The sequence below is a fragment of the Stegostoma tigrinum genome, chromosome 24 (genome assembly GCF_030684315.1).
Source record: "Stegostoma tigrinum isolate sSteTig4 chromosome 24, sSteTig4.hap1, whole genome shotgun sequence".
NCBI lineage: Eukaryota > Metazoa > Chordata > Chondrichthyes > Orectolobiformes > Stegostomatidae > Stegostoma > Stegostoma tigrinum.
Genome location: NC_081377.1, coordinates 17,926,961 through 17,943,590, shown reverse-complemented (window position 1 = coordinate 17,943,590; position 16,630 = coordinate 17,926,961). Strand labels below are relative to the sequence as shown.

Below are 16,630 nucleotides of genomic sequence, written 5' to 3'. Positions count from 1 at the left end.
GAAAGTTGCACTGACTAATCAGTGTGAGGGTGCCATTGTTAAAGTTAGTGAGCTGTGCAAACCCACCTTGGTAGCTGCTCTCAGTCTCAGTACCGAATGCAGCACAGGAAAACATCCAAACTCCCAAAAGGGCCCAAGACACAAATTTCAGAAGATGAATATATCAGATTATATTTTTCATTTATAATTTACATAAATAAAATCCTGAGGCTTACCAACAACACATTGTGAAGGCTCTACAATATAGTGATTAGCTTCTTTTCCACTTTGTATATCTGTGTACAAATGTACATCAGCAAAGTTAGAGCCAGGCAAGTAGATTTAGGATACAAGCTGCAGCATTCAGGATCATAGTAAGTTTATGGAGGGTGAAGCATGGCAGGTTACCAGGAACATATTGAAAAAATACACTTAAAAAAATAAAAAATCTCGAATCAAAGTTTCATTGATAGATAAACCAAGATACAGAGTGGATGTGGTCAATTTGCTGAGGGTCTTTGTAATGGACAGGATATAGGCTCAAAATGTCATTTTAAGAGCATAGATTGTAAAGTTGTAAGCAGTCTAGTTCATTTCTGAGTCATTGCTGGGAAATGAATCTGTATGACTTCAGCCTTGCCAATGTTTAAAATTTCAAATGGCAAAAGAACAGTTTTTCTAAGACTAGAATTTGGTAAGCATTCTGACAGAAGAAGGAAATGAAGTGAGAAAATGAAAAACTGCAGCAGAGAACTAATCCTGGGTGTTGTAATTGTGGAAGTGAAAGTTGACTCCAGATCTGCAGATGATTTTGTCAGGGATCACAATGCGAATGAAGAAAAGTAAGGTGTCACAGTTAAGTCCTTGGGGGATTTCTAAAGTGATAATCTGCGGTTAGATAGTGAAACTATTGCTGGAGATGCCTTTCCTATAGTTTGATAATAGTAAGTTAGTTAAGTGAGGATCCAAATGACAACATCCTACTAAGATAGTCAATGGAGGAGAAATGCTAGAGAAAGAAAGAGAGCAGAGAGGAATTAACTCCCCTTGGTTGCAGTCACAGAGGTTTTTAGTCATTATTTTTAATAGGGATTCTCCCTGTTGTAAGAGAGGTACAGGGAATTTCAGGAAATATGGACAACACATTCAATGAATTTTTACATTCTCAAACCAACATAAATGAAGAGAGTGTGACAAGATTTTGTGATCACCCGAGGCTTATTTGTTTTCAGGCAACAGCATGGGAGAAACTTGGAGGCTGCAGAGAAATGATGGGGAGTATTCCAGACAAGAATAAGAAACTCCAACACTCAGGTTTTTCCCATAATCCCCGCATTCAAATCTAAATGTGCTCTATTCTATTTATTTTCAATTATTCAGAATATCTATTCTGAATATTCTACATAAATAGAATAATATTCTACTATTATATGATTAAAAAGATATTTCTAAAACTAAAAAGGAGAGAATAGAAATTAACAATATGCACCAGGGATAAAAGAGAGCTTATTGATGTATTGTTCTTAGAAAGAATTTGCCAAGATACCACATAAAAGGTTATTGTGCTAAATAGCAGCTCATGGTATAAAGGGTAACATACTAGCATGAACAGAAAATTGGCTGACTGGCTGTCTGGCTGATAACGGATTGTGCATAAATGGGTCTTTTGTGGATTGATATAGGGTCTATGCTGGGTCAACATTTGACAAATGTATCAATAATTTGGGTTAGCGTATTAAAGGCCTGGTAGCTGCATTTGCATGTGAGACAGATATACTTTAAAAAGAATGCTGTGGCTGCAACATAACAAGGATGCAGGCAAATATAGATAGACTCAGTGAGTAGTCGAAAATGTGAAATTGTTCACTTTGTCAGGAAGATTGGAAAGAAAGTACAATATTACTAACATTGAGAATAACTGCAGGATTCCAAAGTGCAGAAGGATCTAGTGTTCCTGTACTGAAAGTCAGGAAGGCTAATAAGACGCTAGACTTTGTGATAAGTGGAAGTGAACATAAAGATAAGGATATTATGCTTCAGTTTTACATGGTACATTTGAAACCAGATCTTGAATACTGTGTTCGGCTTTGTTCTCCTTACTTAATGAAGGGTAGAAATGTGTTGGAGGTGGTTCTGAGGAGCTTTATGTGGATGCCTACAATGAGTGTTTGAGTTATCTTATGAGGAAAAAGCTGACAGGCTGATTTGTTTTCACAAGAGGTCAGAACAGCAAGGGGTGATTTGATTGATGTTTATAAGATCCCAAAAGGATGTGACAGGGTGAATGTGGAAATAATGCTTCCTCTTGTGGGTGACTCCATAACTAGGGAGCATTGTTTTAAAATTACATTCACATTGTTATGATAGAAACTCTGCCTCAGAAGCCAGTTGAAGTGGTGTTATTGAATTTTTTTAGAGCAGAGATAGATTCTCGTACGGCAAGTAAATCAAACGTCGTTGGTGATAGGTGGAAATGTGGAACTCAGAACAAAATCAGGTCATCCATGATCTTTATTGTGCTAACGTTGGCAGTGAAAATGCACAATATGGCAGTGAACCAGTACACATCTTCGAAACGTAGAGCACCTGTGCTCTGTTCGCAACAAACGACAACACCTTCTGGTTGCGCACCATTTCAACTCCCCCTCCCACTCCCTGGTTGACATGTCCATCCTGAGCCTCCTCCAGTGCCACAAACCACCTGCAAACCGGAGGAGCAGCACCTCATATTCCACCTCGGGAGCCTAAAGCCCGAAGGCCTAAACATGGATTTTACCAGTTTCAGAATCTCCCCACCCCCAGCCTCATCCCATGACCAACCTTCCCTCTCGTCCCCGCCTCCTTGACCTGACCCAGCCTGCCCATCTTCTCCCCCACCTATACCGCCTGTCCCACCGTACTGACCAGTTCCTACCACTTCCTATCTGCACTCAACTATCACCATCCCGCCTATCTTCCCCACCCCCACCCCTCCTCTCTCTCCTTATTTCAGAGTCCTCCCATCCCTCCCCCATTTCTGAAGAAAGGTCCCGACCCGAAACATCAGCCTTCCTCCTCCTCTGATGCTGTGTTCCTCCAGCTCCACACTATGTTATCTCTGACCCCAGCATCTACAGTTCTTGCTATCTCTCCTTGAAGCTGAATCAATGTTTTGTCATGCCTCACTGAGGAAGGGCGCTGGAAATCAAGCCCTGATATCCGCAGAGTTGTCACAAAATTTAAAGGAAGCAATATTCTCCAATCTACCATCGTAGTTAAAAGAGAAAGTGATCTCATATTGAGCCCGAAGGAAACTCATTGAACACAAAAGCATCTATCCAATGAGTCAATTTTGAATCCAACTTGTTAACCTCCAATGGATCCCTTGAATGTGACCCATCTTTCATGTAGTACCTAGTGAAAAAGTTACGTCAAAATCTTTTCCATCCAAGTGAACAGAAAGCATAGACTGTCTTTCAGTCCTTAATAATGGTTACTACTTATAATAAATAAATAGATTCTAGCTACAGGTAAACATTTGTTAAATGTCGGCATATAACTCCACCAGTTAGAATTCTAACCCCTTAATAAAACTTCCTTTACACACACACACACAAATGCGGCAGACAGCAAAATGCATTGGTGTTCTGCATGGAGGGTAAAAACGGAAGGCGGGTTTCACCGAGATAATCCTTTTCACTTGCTAGCATTTATTCTTCCTCAGTCTCTCTTCTTCACATGCTGGGAAGCAGCACAGAGCAACTAGTTCACACTCAAATTATCTGACTTGTTAGTTCAAAGCCACAGTTTAGCGTCGTTGATGAGGGAAAATAACCTGGCTTTGCTCAGGCGTTAGGTATTTTTTACTGCAGCAAGAAAGGAGTTGATGTGAATCATCATGTGAAAGGCATAAATTAATTAAGTCATTACAGATGGGCTGAGGAAAAGTCATGTCTGACCGACATGAATGAATTTTTAAGGCAGTAACAAAGAAGGCCAATGAGAGTGGAGTGTTCTTTTGTAATCCATATGGATTTTGACAGAAAACAAAGTTGTTGGAAAATCTCAACAGGTCTGGCAGCATCTGTGATGGAATAGACAGAGTTAATGTTTTGGGTCCGGTCACCCTTCCTCAGAACTAAGGAAGAGTCACCGGACCCAAAACGTTAACTCTGTCTTTTCCATTATAGATGCTGCCAGACCTGCTGAGCCTTTCCAGCAACTTTGTTTTCATTCCTGATTTACAGCATCCGCAGTTTCTTCGTTTTTATTTGGATTTTGACAGAACTTTTCTCAAGGTTCTACATGGAAGATGGGTCACATTCGAGGGATCAATAAGAGAGTAACAAGTTGGATTCAAAATTTACTCAGAGGATAGATGTTTTTGTGACAGGAAGGCAGTTTTTAGTGAGCTTACTTAGTGCTCAGTGTGCGATCCCTTGTGGTTTGTGATGCACATTAATGTTTTAGATTTGTTATATAGGTATTATGACGAAGCAATTTGCATTTGATAGGAACATTGTCCCATGTGGTCAATTGTGAGGATGGAGGTTGTAGATTGCAGGATGATGTCAATGGCATGGTGAGGCAAGGAAGGAAGTGATAATGCAAAGGGAAGTGTGCTATAATACATTTGGGCAGGAAAAAGAAGGCAAGGGAATGCACAATAGATGTTAGGAATCTGAGAAATGTAGATGAACAGGGACACCCTGATGTACCTAACCATAGATTGCTTAAAGTACCAGGATAGATGGAAAAGGTGGTCAAGAAGGCATACAAGGTACTTTCTTTCATTAGCAAAGGGTTAGGGTATAAAAATGGTGGTAAGCTCGAGTTAGACTGCAACTAGAGTTCTGTATTAAATTCTGATCACCACACTAAGTGAAGAATTTTATCACTCCAGGGAGATTGTAGGACAGATTTGCATGGATGTTAACAAGGCTGGAGAATTTTAGTTATGAGGGAAAACTGGATAATTCGTGGTTGCTTTCTTCAGAACAGAGAAGGCGGAGAGGAAATTTACTCGTGAATCTGGAACTCGATGCCTGAAAGGGCAATACACCAAATAACTTAAATGCATTTAGTAAGTTCTTGGTTTGCCATGTGCATTCTCATACCTAACCTCCAAGACCATATACCAAGGGCTGAAAAGTGGGATTAAGCTTGATAATTGACTATTATGGAAACCATGAATTCATTAGCCTCCTTCTGTGTCACGAACTTTTCTATATTTCACTGTTTCAACTTCTCCAGATGGGCTGGCATTTTGGATATGTTAAGAAAATGTGAGAGGTTGTAGTCCCTGTTGCCATAGGTTGTACAGCACTCTGCGAGGGGTCCCAGCTTGCTTCCGTAGAAGAAGGGTGTGATGTTCTCAACTTAATTTTCTTTGGATCATCTTTGAGTTTCTTGCATATAGAATTGTGGATCAGAATCCGACCCATTATCAGGCAAGATACATTCCAAGTCTGTACCCAGGTGCTAGGGTTCCTCATCTTGGAAATAAATATTTCTATATAAATTGTTGGCTATGATTAAGGTTCTGAGGGATGGTTTGTGCCAGTGGCCTGACTGATCTGGTAAAGTAGGGAGTTTTCTTTTATAAGTACTAGAAGGTGCTGTTTGTGCGAAATCCCAAGTGTACAGAAGGATTTGATGGTCAACTACCAATAAGATTCAGGGATCCTTAATGTCTGTAAGAAGCTAGAAGTGTGGACTGCATCCCAGCTCCTCCTGCCTCCTCCTACCACCTACTCCCCCCACATCAGCACATGGAAAGTAAACTGTTTAATTGCTCCTCATGGCTTTTGAATTGGCAAAACTTCTTAAAAATACACATGGATTCCCTCAAATAATTATATTATTTTCAGACTTTACTGAAGAAAATGTATATACAGTCAACTGTGTTACTTTAAATGAAGTAAGATTGTTACAGTTTTGAATCCAGCATTAGCATTTTTCTGATCCTCTATCAATCTTGACTGCGCCATCTCCCAAAAGAGCTACCCAGTTAATCCCATTCTCCAGCCCTAACACCATAGCCTTGTAGCCTCCACAACTAACCATTAACAATTGATCGATATTCAGACAATGAGGTATTAAACTGAGGTTGAATCTGTTTATTCTGATTGATTTAAAAGATCTCAGTGCATTATTTTGCAGAAGGGAAGGGACAAGAGGACTCCAGAGTCCTGACCAATACTGAGACATCAACCATCAAGGATAAAACAGATATTGACAAGACATGCATCTTCAGGATAGGAAGTGGGAGTCAGTTATTCCCTGTGTTATGTTTCCAATGTTTGGAAGTTTGTCCGTTCACTCGGAACGTTCACGCTTCAAACTCAAGGACGTTTAACCTCGGGGTTGCTGTGCCTCAGGAAAAGACAAAGGTTGAGATGGTGGGACATTCATTGTCGGTGTCACTGTGCATCGTTAGCCAATGATCCAGTTAACTAACCCCACATCATAGTATTAGTATGATTGAATGCAAAAAAACCACTTTACCCACTGGACCAAGTTTTCTAATGCATGTGAAATACTCACACAATGATGGTAAGTGTAAAGGTTACTTACTTATTAAGGACAGGTGCGGCACGTAGTTCAGTGGTTAGCTCTGCTGCATCACAGCACCGGGGACCAGGGCTCGATTCCACCCTCATGCGGCTGTCTGTGTGGAGTTTGCATGTTCTCCCCGTGTTTGCATGGGTTTCCTCCGGGTGCTCTGGTTTCCTCCCACAGTCCAAAGATGTGCATAGTTAGGTGGATTGGTCATGTTAAATTGCCTGTAGTGTTCAGGGATTTGAAGATTAGGGGGATGGATTTGGGTGGGATGTCCTGAGGTTCAGTGTGGACTTGTTGGGCCAAAGGTCCTGTTTCCACATTGTAGGGATTCAATGACAGGATCCTTATGATCAATCACTGTGTGGAAGGCATAGACAAACATCAGCTTTCGTGCTCCTAAGATGCTGCTTGGCCTGCTGTGTTCATCCAGCTCCACACCTTGTTATCTCAGATTCTCCAGCATCTGCAGTTCCTATTATCTCTGATACAAATCACACTGTAGCATTTGCAGTTGGTAAGACCTTTTAAATTTTCCTGTCAAATAGTCCCAATTCCAGTGCAGGATTCCCAAAGATTCATAACCAAACTCATCCAGTTAGTTTCCACAGCCTTCAGGAACCAACCTGCATTAATTAACATATTGATATTAGAGAAAGTCTCTGATTGATTTAAAAGATCTCAGTGCATTATTTTGCAGAAGGGAAGGGACAAGAGGACTCCAGAGTCCTACAAGCATCTAAATGGCCCCAGTTGCATTTTCCATAAGTATCACATCAGCCCCTGAACACAGCCACATTTTTGTGACGTGGTATGTTTAATATTGGGGCTGGTGTACTTCCACTTTAGACCTGTTGACGTGTCTTCGCTCAGCTTCAGATGAAGAAAATCCAGTCCTACACGTTTGTTTATTTCATTGTCGGACATTGGATGCCACACTTCCTGACATTACAGCATTAACTACACATCAGAAGTACTTAAATGTTGGTGATGTACTTTGGGAAAATCTGAGGCTATGAAAGATGACATAAAAATGCAGGTTTTTCTTCTTACTGAATGTTGTGTTTTGGGAAATGCAGATGCTGCATTTAGCCACTTGGTGGTGGCATGTACACAGGACTTCTCAAGTTCCTGACTGTTCTGCTTGTACTTAAGAGATGTTCAAGGGTCTAGAGCAGTGCTTCCCAATAGAAATTACTGACTAAAGACTGATTTGACTACAATATAGACAACAAAGTTGTGTATATTTAGATAATAGCAGTAAAAATATAGTACATGTAAATCTACTAAGGAAACATGTGACTTCAGTCAGTGCACAAGGAGTGGGCAATGCTGAAACACTCATACCTCATGCTTTTCTTCTTCAGTCACACACACAGATAGCTTAAAATGTGTGTGTGTACAGGGAAAAGTCCGAGTATTGAAGTCACACACACAACAGTATGTGTTCATCATTTTTCAATTTTTTCTTCATTCATCAGAAATGCAACTCACTACACGTAATTAATGTATTGGACAACTCAATGCTAATCTAGGTGCTAAACAGGTATAGGAAGCCCATAACATTCTCTTTTCACATTTGTCTTATGGGTTGTTATAGGTTTCTAATTATATTTTAGGAAACCAGAACACGTAAGTTATGAAATAGATAATGTCATGATAAGAATAACACTGGAAAGTCTTGAAGCTGCTGTCAATTAGAAAAAAAAGAAGTCATGTTAATGGTTTTGCTAACAAAATTGTCAGAAAAAGTTCTCAATTTTTAATCTCATGCCTGGAAGTAAATATGCAGGTTTGGGGGTTCAACAAACTTAAGTTATGATGTACAATCTGCCAGATGTTCTCCCATTAACCAAAGGGGTTTTTAACTTGGTAGAGAGCACGTGGATGTTTTTACTGAGCACCCAACTTGGGCACAGGCAGATCTTTTTTCAATCCCTGAAGGCAAAATGAACCAGGAACCTACGTAACTCAAACCAACCATTTTCATAGCTAGGGAATGAATGGTGGTCAGAGGGATGGAGTGAGGATTCCAAACGAAGGGGTAACGAGTAGTTCAGTAAGACTCATCTCAATGTCAAGATCATCTTAATCCATCTTTTCGGCTTTTCACAAGCAGCATGGTGAGTTTTTTGCTAAGCAGTGACAAGATGCCAATTGACAGGGATTATTGCTTGCTAAACACACTGTTAGCAGCCAAACTCTTCTCAATAATATCCAGTTTCACATCTTACAAAGCTTGTCATCGGGAGAACTAGACAGGAAACAAGGGCAAGCACTTGGCGGATTAGGGCCACTGCCTGCCCTGAACAACCTCCATGTTTAAAAACGAGTCACCAATGTCTCGGGGCATACTCTATGGTAACCGGTCACAAGCATCTTATGCCCACAGTCACTGGCACCTAATATGCGTCAGCTTTGAACATTCCTCATGGCACATCTCAGATACATTTACAGAATGCCTAAAGGATGGTTGGTATCTGGAATACAATGCCTAGGAGGGTAATTCACAACCCTTAAAATGTATCTGAAATGTTATAACACACAAGTCTTTGGGCCAATTGTTGGAAAGTGGGGCTAGTTTTTGTGAGGAACAACATCAAAGCAGGCTGGCTGGCATGGCCTAGTTCTGTGACCTCTCACCGATGGTCATGGGAGAGAAAGAAGCCCTAGATGGGCATCACCTCATCCAGCAGCACTTCCCAGGTCCCTGCCTGCAAAGTGGGGCACCAATTTTCCTAGTCGTACATACCCAGGCAAATGTAAGGAACTGCGCAAGGCAGCCCTGGACTGATAATGCTTGCCCTAGTGCACAATGAGCTTTTCAGATGTCTCAGGCACAAGGTGCGCTGGTGAATCCCAGAATATCTGCTGAGTGACAATTTGTCCTGGCAAAGGTGAGTGGTAAGATGGAGGAAATCAACTGTGAGACTTGCCAAGGGATGTGGTAGATAATTAATGTGGAGAGTTTGTTAAGAGGATGAGAGAGCTCACCAGACCCCATGGCATTAACCCTCCAAGAAACACAATGCAACTTGAGCTTTGCCAAATAATGCAAGATTCACCCCAAACAATTACCATTTTTTTCTGAACTACCATTGTCTGTAGCTTGTGAAAAGACAATTACTTCCACATGGATACACAGCATACAAACATATAAACAATGAATAAGGGTATGCCACTCAGCCCTTCAAGCCGGTCTGCCTTTCAATAAGATCGTGGTTGACTTGATTTGAACCTCAACTCTACTGCATATCTCAATAATCTTTCATCACTTTGATAGCCTTTGATACACTGCCCAGAGGCCATTTTTTTTCTGCCATGGGTGAACCCAGTAATTTGATTTTGAGAAAAGGGATGCACCTTAAGATTGCATTTATTGTAGTTGAATACAGGAATGTAGGAACAGGAGTGTGTCATTTAGCTGTTCACACCTACTCCAACATTGAGTAAGATGGTTGATCTGCAATCTAATTTTTTAAATCCATTTTCTTCCTATATCCCACACTATCTTTAGCTCATGAAAATCTAACTACGTAAGATTTATAAATAGCAATTGATCTGACATTAACTTCTTTGACCACACAACATTCTGCATTCCTGTAATTCTGCTTTTTTTTTGGTTTTGCGTGTGTTGCTTGTTTCAGAATTAACAGGACAATCTTCAGCTACCAAAGCCTAAAGTTTGGAATTCCTCTTCACACCTCACTACCTCTCTTTCCTCTGACAGGATGCTCCATAAAGCTAATTTCATTGACTTTTTTGGCCCTAAAATTTATTTGTGTTTCAGAATCAAACCTTGTTTTATGCTTCTCATGAAGCATCCTGATACATTATGTAATGCTTAAGGTGGTAAATGAATTTAAGTCACTGTGATTATTATCAATTGCCATTTGTGGAAGAGAATTCCAAGCTACCATTTCCTAATCCCATTTCTGCTCTCTTCCGACTTCCCAACCACCAAAATAGTTCTGAAGAAGGGTCCCGATCCGAAATGTCAAGCTTTCCTGCTCCTCTGATGCTGCTAGGCCTGCTGTGTTCATCCAGCTTCACACCTTGTTATCTCAGATTCTCCAGCATCAGCAGTTCCTACTATTTCTGTTAACCAAAATAGTTTATTTACTTTCACTTTGCCTACAGCTCACTGTCTTGAAAACTAGAATAAAGTAATCACTTGACCAATAAAATTCTAGTGAATAGCACATTTAGAAAGCTACGATTAATAATGCCCATCCCAGGTGAGTTAGAAGAGAGAAGGCAAATTGGAAAACACAACTGCTTTTTTATATGACACTTGGTAGAGCAATGTCCCCCTGCCTAGTAAAATCGTTTCATGGAGGACAAATATAGGACTTACCTGCACTACCTCCACAGCTGATATATGTTTTTGTTGATGTGAAGTCCAGAACTGCTCCTTGAATTTGCTGATCTCTAATGAGAGCTTTGTATGAATGCTATCTCCCTCTTGTATTCTAATCCTCTACTTATAAAATCGATGGGCCTTATTAATTACTTTTGACACCAGTTCGTTTAAGTGTTGAATTTAATATTTATGCATTAGAGTAGGTCTCGATTTTTTTTAGTCTCTTGTGTATGCCTTACAATCTTCCATCAGATTATATAATATCTTGTGTATGATATGGTTTATCAGGACTTACATATTTGCATGGATAAATAAATGTTAAGTAGTGTTAATTGAAGCACATTTCAAGAACATTTAGAAAGCTATGACCAATAGCACCCATCCCAATAAAGACAGAATTGCCACTATCTGCAGCTCCAATTTCATTTCAGGCAAGTGGACTTGCCGTGCATGAACGTTGACAAAATAAAGTAAGTTAAAGAGGTTTCAGAATCCTGCAGTGTCATGCATTTTTTTTACAAAACTGTGTGGGATATTTTTGGCTGATTTGAAATGATGCGGTTTGGAGTGACATGGTCTGGTTAATAATTTATTATTTTATCTCTGATAGGTGAGCTAGGGAGGCTGATCAGTCTTTCAGCTGACTGGAGTATGGGAGGAAAATCGGCAGGGTACCATTAAGAGGCTGAAATCCTAATTCTGGGGTGTAACTTGCCACATAGATGGCAAGTATCAGGGACAGGTGTCATTTTAATTCAAGTCCAGGGAAGATGCTAAGTGATTTATTTTAGTATGTGACATCATGAAGAAAAAAAATGCAGAAATCATAATAACTTGAAATTAGAGCTGTTGGCCTAAAATGAATGATTCTGGAGATGTTTTTGGTTCTAAATTGTATTGACTGATAACTTGTAAGCCTCTGATGGTACAGATGAGTTAGAAGTGAGAAAACAAGTTGGAAAACACAGAGATAATGGGAACTGCAGATGCTGGAGATTCCAAGATGATAAAATGTGAGGCTGGATGAACACAGCAGGCCAAGCAGCATCTCAGGAGCACAGAAAACACAGCTGTTTTTTAATATCACTTGTGGTAGAGCGATGTCTGCCTGCCTAGTAAAACCGTTTCAAGGAGGGCAAATATCATAGATGCAGTACAACTTCTGTCAAGTTGCAAATATTTTTAACCAATTTAATCAAATACATTATCCATACCCAAGGAAACACATGTAGTGTGCCTTAATGACAATCGCCCAGTGGCTCTGACTTCAATAATCATGAAGTATTTCGAGAGGTTGGTCATGGCCCACATCAACTCCAATCTCCCAGCCTGTCTTGAGACCCAACAGTTTGCCTACTGACATAACAGATCCACAGAGGATGCCGTGTCCCTAGTCCTGCACTCATCCCTGGAACATCTGGACAACAAAGACACGTATATCAGACTCCTGCTCATTGACTGCAGCTCCTTCTTCCACACCATTTCCTCTTTAGACTGATCTCAGAACTCCATGGCCTTGGTCTCAGCTCTTCCCTCTGCAAATGGATCCTCAGCTTTCTGACCCACAGGCCACAATCAGTGAGGGTAGGTAACTGCACTTCTTCCACAACAACTCTCAGCACTGGAGCCCTCAAAGGATTCTTCCTCAGCCCCTACTGTACTCCCATGACTGTGTTGTCAAATTCCAAATGAACGCCATTTACAAGTTCACTGACCACATCACCATTGTGGGACGAATTACTAACAGTGACAAATCAAAATACAGAAGGGAGAGAGAGGGCTTGGTGACATAATGCAATGAAAACAATCTTCCCTTATTGTCAGCAAAATTAAAGAGCTGACCGTTGAGTTCAGAAAGAAAGGAGGAGAACACACCCCCATTTACATCAACGGAGCTGAGGTTGAGAGGGTGGAGAACGTCAAATTCCTCAGAATGATGATAACCGACAAACTGCCCTGGACGTCCCATGTAAATGCGACAGTTGAGAAGGCGCAACAAAGCCTCTTCTTCCTCAGGCAGCTCAGGAAATTTAGCATGTCCATAAGGTCCCTCACCAACTTCTACAGATACACCATTGAAACCATATTGTCCAGGTGCATAACAGCCTGGTATGGCAACTGCTCTGCCCAGGACCGTAAGAAAGTACAGAAGGTGGTGTGCACAGCCCAAAACATCACAGAAGCCAACCTTCTAACCTTGGACTCCATTTACATGGCTCGCTGCCACAGAAAGGCAGCCACCACCATCAAAGACCCATCGCGCCCCTGTAATGAACCTCCTACAACCTCTTTTGACCGGCGGAAGATACAGAAGCCTGAACACAGGCACCAGCAGGTTCAGGAACAGCTTCTTTCCGGCCATTATCAGACTGATGAATGGGCTCTAGCCTTAACTAATGTAACCTTCAATGTAGCCTTCATGCCTCATGCCTCTAAGTCTTTTTGATCAATATATCCTTTGCTTGTTGTGATCTGCCTGTACCGCTCATAAACAAAGCTTTTCACTGTATTTTGGTACACATGACAATAAAAAAAATCAATCTATCAGTGAGAGCAATGTGATCAGAGATGATGGGAACTACAGATGCTGGAGAATCCGAGATAACAAAGTGCGGAGCTAGATGAACACAGCAGGCCAAGCAGCATCTTAGAAGCAGAAAACGTGATGTTTCGGGCCTAGACCCTTCATCAAAATGGTCTAGTCCCGAAACGTCAGCTTTTGTGCTCCTAAGACGCAGCTTGGCCTGCTGTGTTCATCCAGCTCCACACTTTGTTATCTCAGTGAGAGCAATGTGGCTAGCTGCAGGAGGGGCTTGGACCTGGACATTCTGACTCAGAGATAGTGGCACTTCTACTGCACCACAAACAGTCTTCTGTCAGGTTGTATGCTGAAGGGAATCAATTATCTTCCTTCAATGTCTGGCTAAAAGAAAATGCTGCAATAGACAGGATAAAGTTGTTTGAAATGGAGCTGGAACTTCCTAACATGGAAAAGAGGAATGTGAGAAAATAATACAACAAAGTGTGGGGCTGGATGAACACAGCAGGCCAAGCAGCATCTTAGGAGCACAAAAGCTGACGTTTCGGGCCTAGACCCTTCATCCTTCTGAGTTGTATTGTTCTAATGGCTGGGTTACATAGTGTACCAGGATGGGGGTGAAGGAAGGGGCATATGGAGTATGAGAGGGAGACTGTCCATTGGAAGAATGGTTTTTCTGCAGCCAACTAAAAGCTGCATGACTGCTAATAGATTGATTTCTTGGTTGTACTCTGTTTCTGGAGTTGTTTACTAGTATGTGGGTGTGTCAGGTTTATTTTCTCACAGATAATGGGAACTGCAGATGCTGGAGAATCCAAGATAACATCTGATGAAGGGTCTAGGCCCGATGAATCAGCTTTTGTGCTCCTAAGATGCTGCTTGGCCTGCTGTGTTCATCCAGCTTCACATTTTGTTATCTTGGATTCTCCAGCATCTGCAGTTCCCATTATCTGTGAGAAAATAAACCTACATCAGCTTTTGTGCTCCTAAGATGCTGCTTGGCCTGCTGTGTTCATCCAGCCCCACACTTTGTTATCTTGGATTCTCCAGCTTCTGCAGTTCCCATTATCTGTGAGAAAATAAACCTGACACACCCACAAACTAGTATAGAAGGAGGTCATTTGATCTCTGGCTCCTTCAACTCCCACACCTTTTAAAAATTGACTTCAAGTTTGCCAACAGAGCTAAAATGTGATACTTTATGAAATGCTTTCTGAAAGTCTACGTACTTGCTATCAACTGAGCAGTGCCCTCATTCGCCCTGTCTGTTACCGTTTCAAAAACCTCAAACACGTTTGTCAACCATGATCTACCCGTTAAAAAGTCATGCGAGATTTCCTTTATTTGTCCATCTTAATTCAAGTGGCTGTTAATTTTCTCACAGAATATTGTTTCTAAAATCTTGCACCCATTAAACTGACCAGCCTGTAATCCCACAACTAATCCTTCTCCCTTTTTTGAATAAAGATGTAACATTTGCAATCATTGAGACCTTTGGCATATGTCTTGTAGCTAAGGCGGCTGGGAAAATTATGGTCAGCATCTCTGCAACTCCTATTCTCACTTAGCCCAGCAACTGAGAACGCATTGCACTTGGTCTGGGTGACTTAAAAAATTTTGGACTTTCTGGTTCCTCATCTTTATTTTTATCTCATACAATATCCGCACTTATTTAAGCTTTGGTTCTTCCTTGGTAAAGGCAAGACATTTAGTCACTACCTCAGCCTCCGGCTAATGTTCATTTTAGTCTTTGATTGGCCCCATCACTCCTGGACCAGCCTTTTATGGTCAATATGCCTTTTGAAAACCTTTGATTCCCTTCCCATGTTCCCCTAACACAGAGAATGATAAACATACTAATATATTCACTGTCGTAATGTATGAAATGCTGCCTACTGTACTTTGTTCTGCCAGAATGAAAATGGAGGTATTGATGTGCTTCCTCATAACTTTTAGTCGTTATATATCCAGTACCAGCCTTGGCTGACTGTTGTGGGGCAATATTGGCTGTGTACTCTCTGTCCATAGACTAAATAAATAGTGGGAGTCATGTCTCAGTTGGTAGCCCTTCTGTTTCTGAGCTCAAAACCTTTGGGGCTAAATCTAAGCCCAGGCCTTGAGCACAAAAAAATTAAAGCTGACATTCCAGTGTAGTATTGAGGAAATGGAATAAAGTTTGTAATGCCACAAGTCATTAAACCAAGACACCAACTGTCTTAGATGGAGGTAAAATATCCCATGACACTATTTTGAAGAAAAACAGAGGAGAGATCCCTGGTGTCCTGCCCAATATTCCCTAATCAACATCACAAAAACATATTACTTAGTCATGTTCACATTGATATTTGTGGGAGGTTGCTGTGCAGAAATTGCCTACAGCATTTTCAATATCACTCCAGTGATTGTACTTCAGCAGTGTGTCATTGCCTTTAACATGTTTCAGGACTTTTGGAATTCAAGAAAGGTGCTACATAAGCACAAGCCTCTCTTCCTTTCCTACTTCTTGAGCTCATCATTTAGATTAGGGAATAGGTATCAACTGTTCAATGGCCAGTTTGGGAATGACTTCAGCAGATATCCAGGGCTCCAAACTTTATATACTGGTTTAAACCAGAACAATGTGGCTTTTGTGAAGAGGCACATCCTTTTTAAAATGAAGATGAAATGAAAATTAAAACTTAAAAATCAGACGGCCATCTATAAGTGAGAACCAGTCTCTGTGCAAATAAGTACCAGTCTCTGTGTAAGTGAGTACCAGTCTCTGTGAATGCCAGCCTTTTATAATTATTAGACTCTCTGTAAGCACCAGTCTCTCTGTGTAAGCACTAGACTTTCTGTGATAGAACCAGTCTCTGTGTAAGTGAGTACTCGCTTTATACAAGTCTCTGTGTTAAAACCAGTTGCTGGCTAAGTATCAGTCTTAATGTGGATGGAGCAGTCGTTGTTGAGAGCAGTCTCTGTAAAAGTGAGTACCATGTTATATATATCTATATAAGTGAGTAAAAGTCTCTGTACATAAGTGAATACCACTGTCTGTATAAATAAATACCAGTCTCTGTGTATAATTGAGAAGCAACTTCTGTGTCAGAGAGTTCCAGCCTCTGAAAAAGCGAGTGCAACTGTTTAGATTAAGTACCAGTCTTTGAGTGCAACTGTGTTCCACGTTGTGTAACTGAGCACAAGTCTCTGCAAAGCTAATACCTGGATCA

At 40.9% G+C, this 16,630-nt stretch overlaps 1 protein-coding gene across 2 annotated transcripts in view; it reads left to right on the top strand.

Moving 5' to 3' along the window:
• Positions 1-16,630, top strand: part of LOC125465190 (transmembrane channel-like protein) — a 66,482-nt gene that overhangs the window by 30,100 nt on the left and 19,752 nt on the right. The window contains exon 1 of one of the 2 annotated variants that reach the window (XM_048558433.2): positions 16,200-16,386. The exons of the other annotated variant lie outside the window; for it this stretch is intronic. The gene's annotated coding sequence lies outside the window, so the exon portion shown is untranslated. Of the gene's footprint in view, positions 1-16,199; positions 16,387-16,630 lie in introns of those variants that run through there. 2 annotated transcript variants of the gene reach the window in all.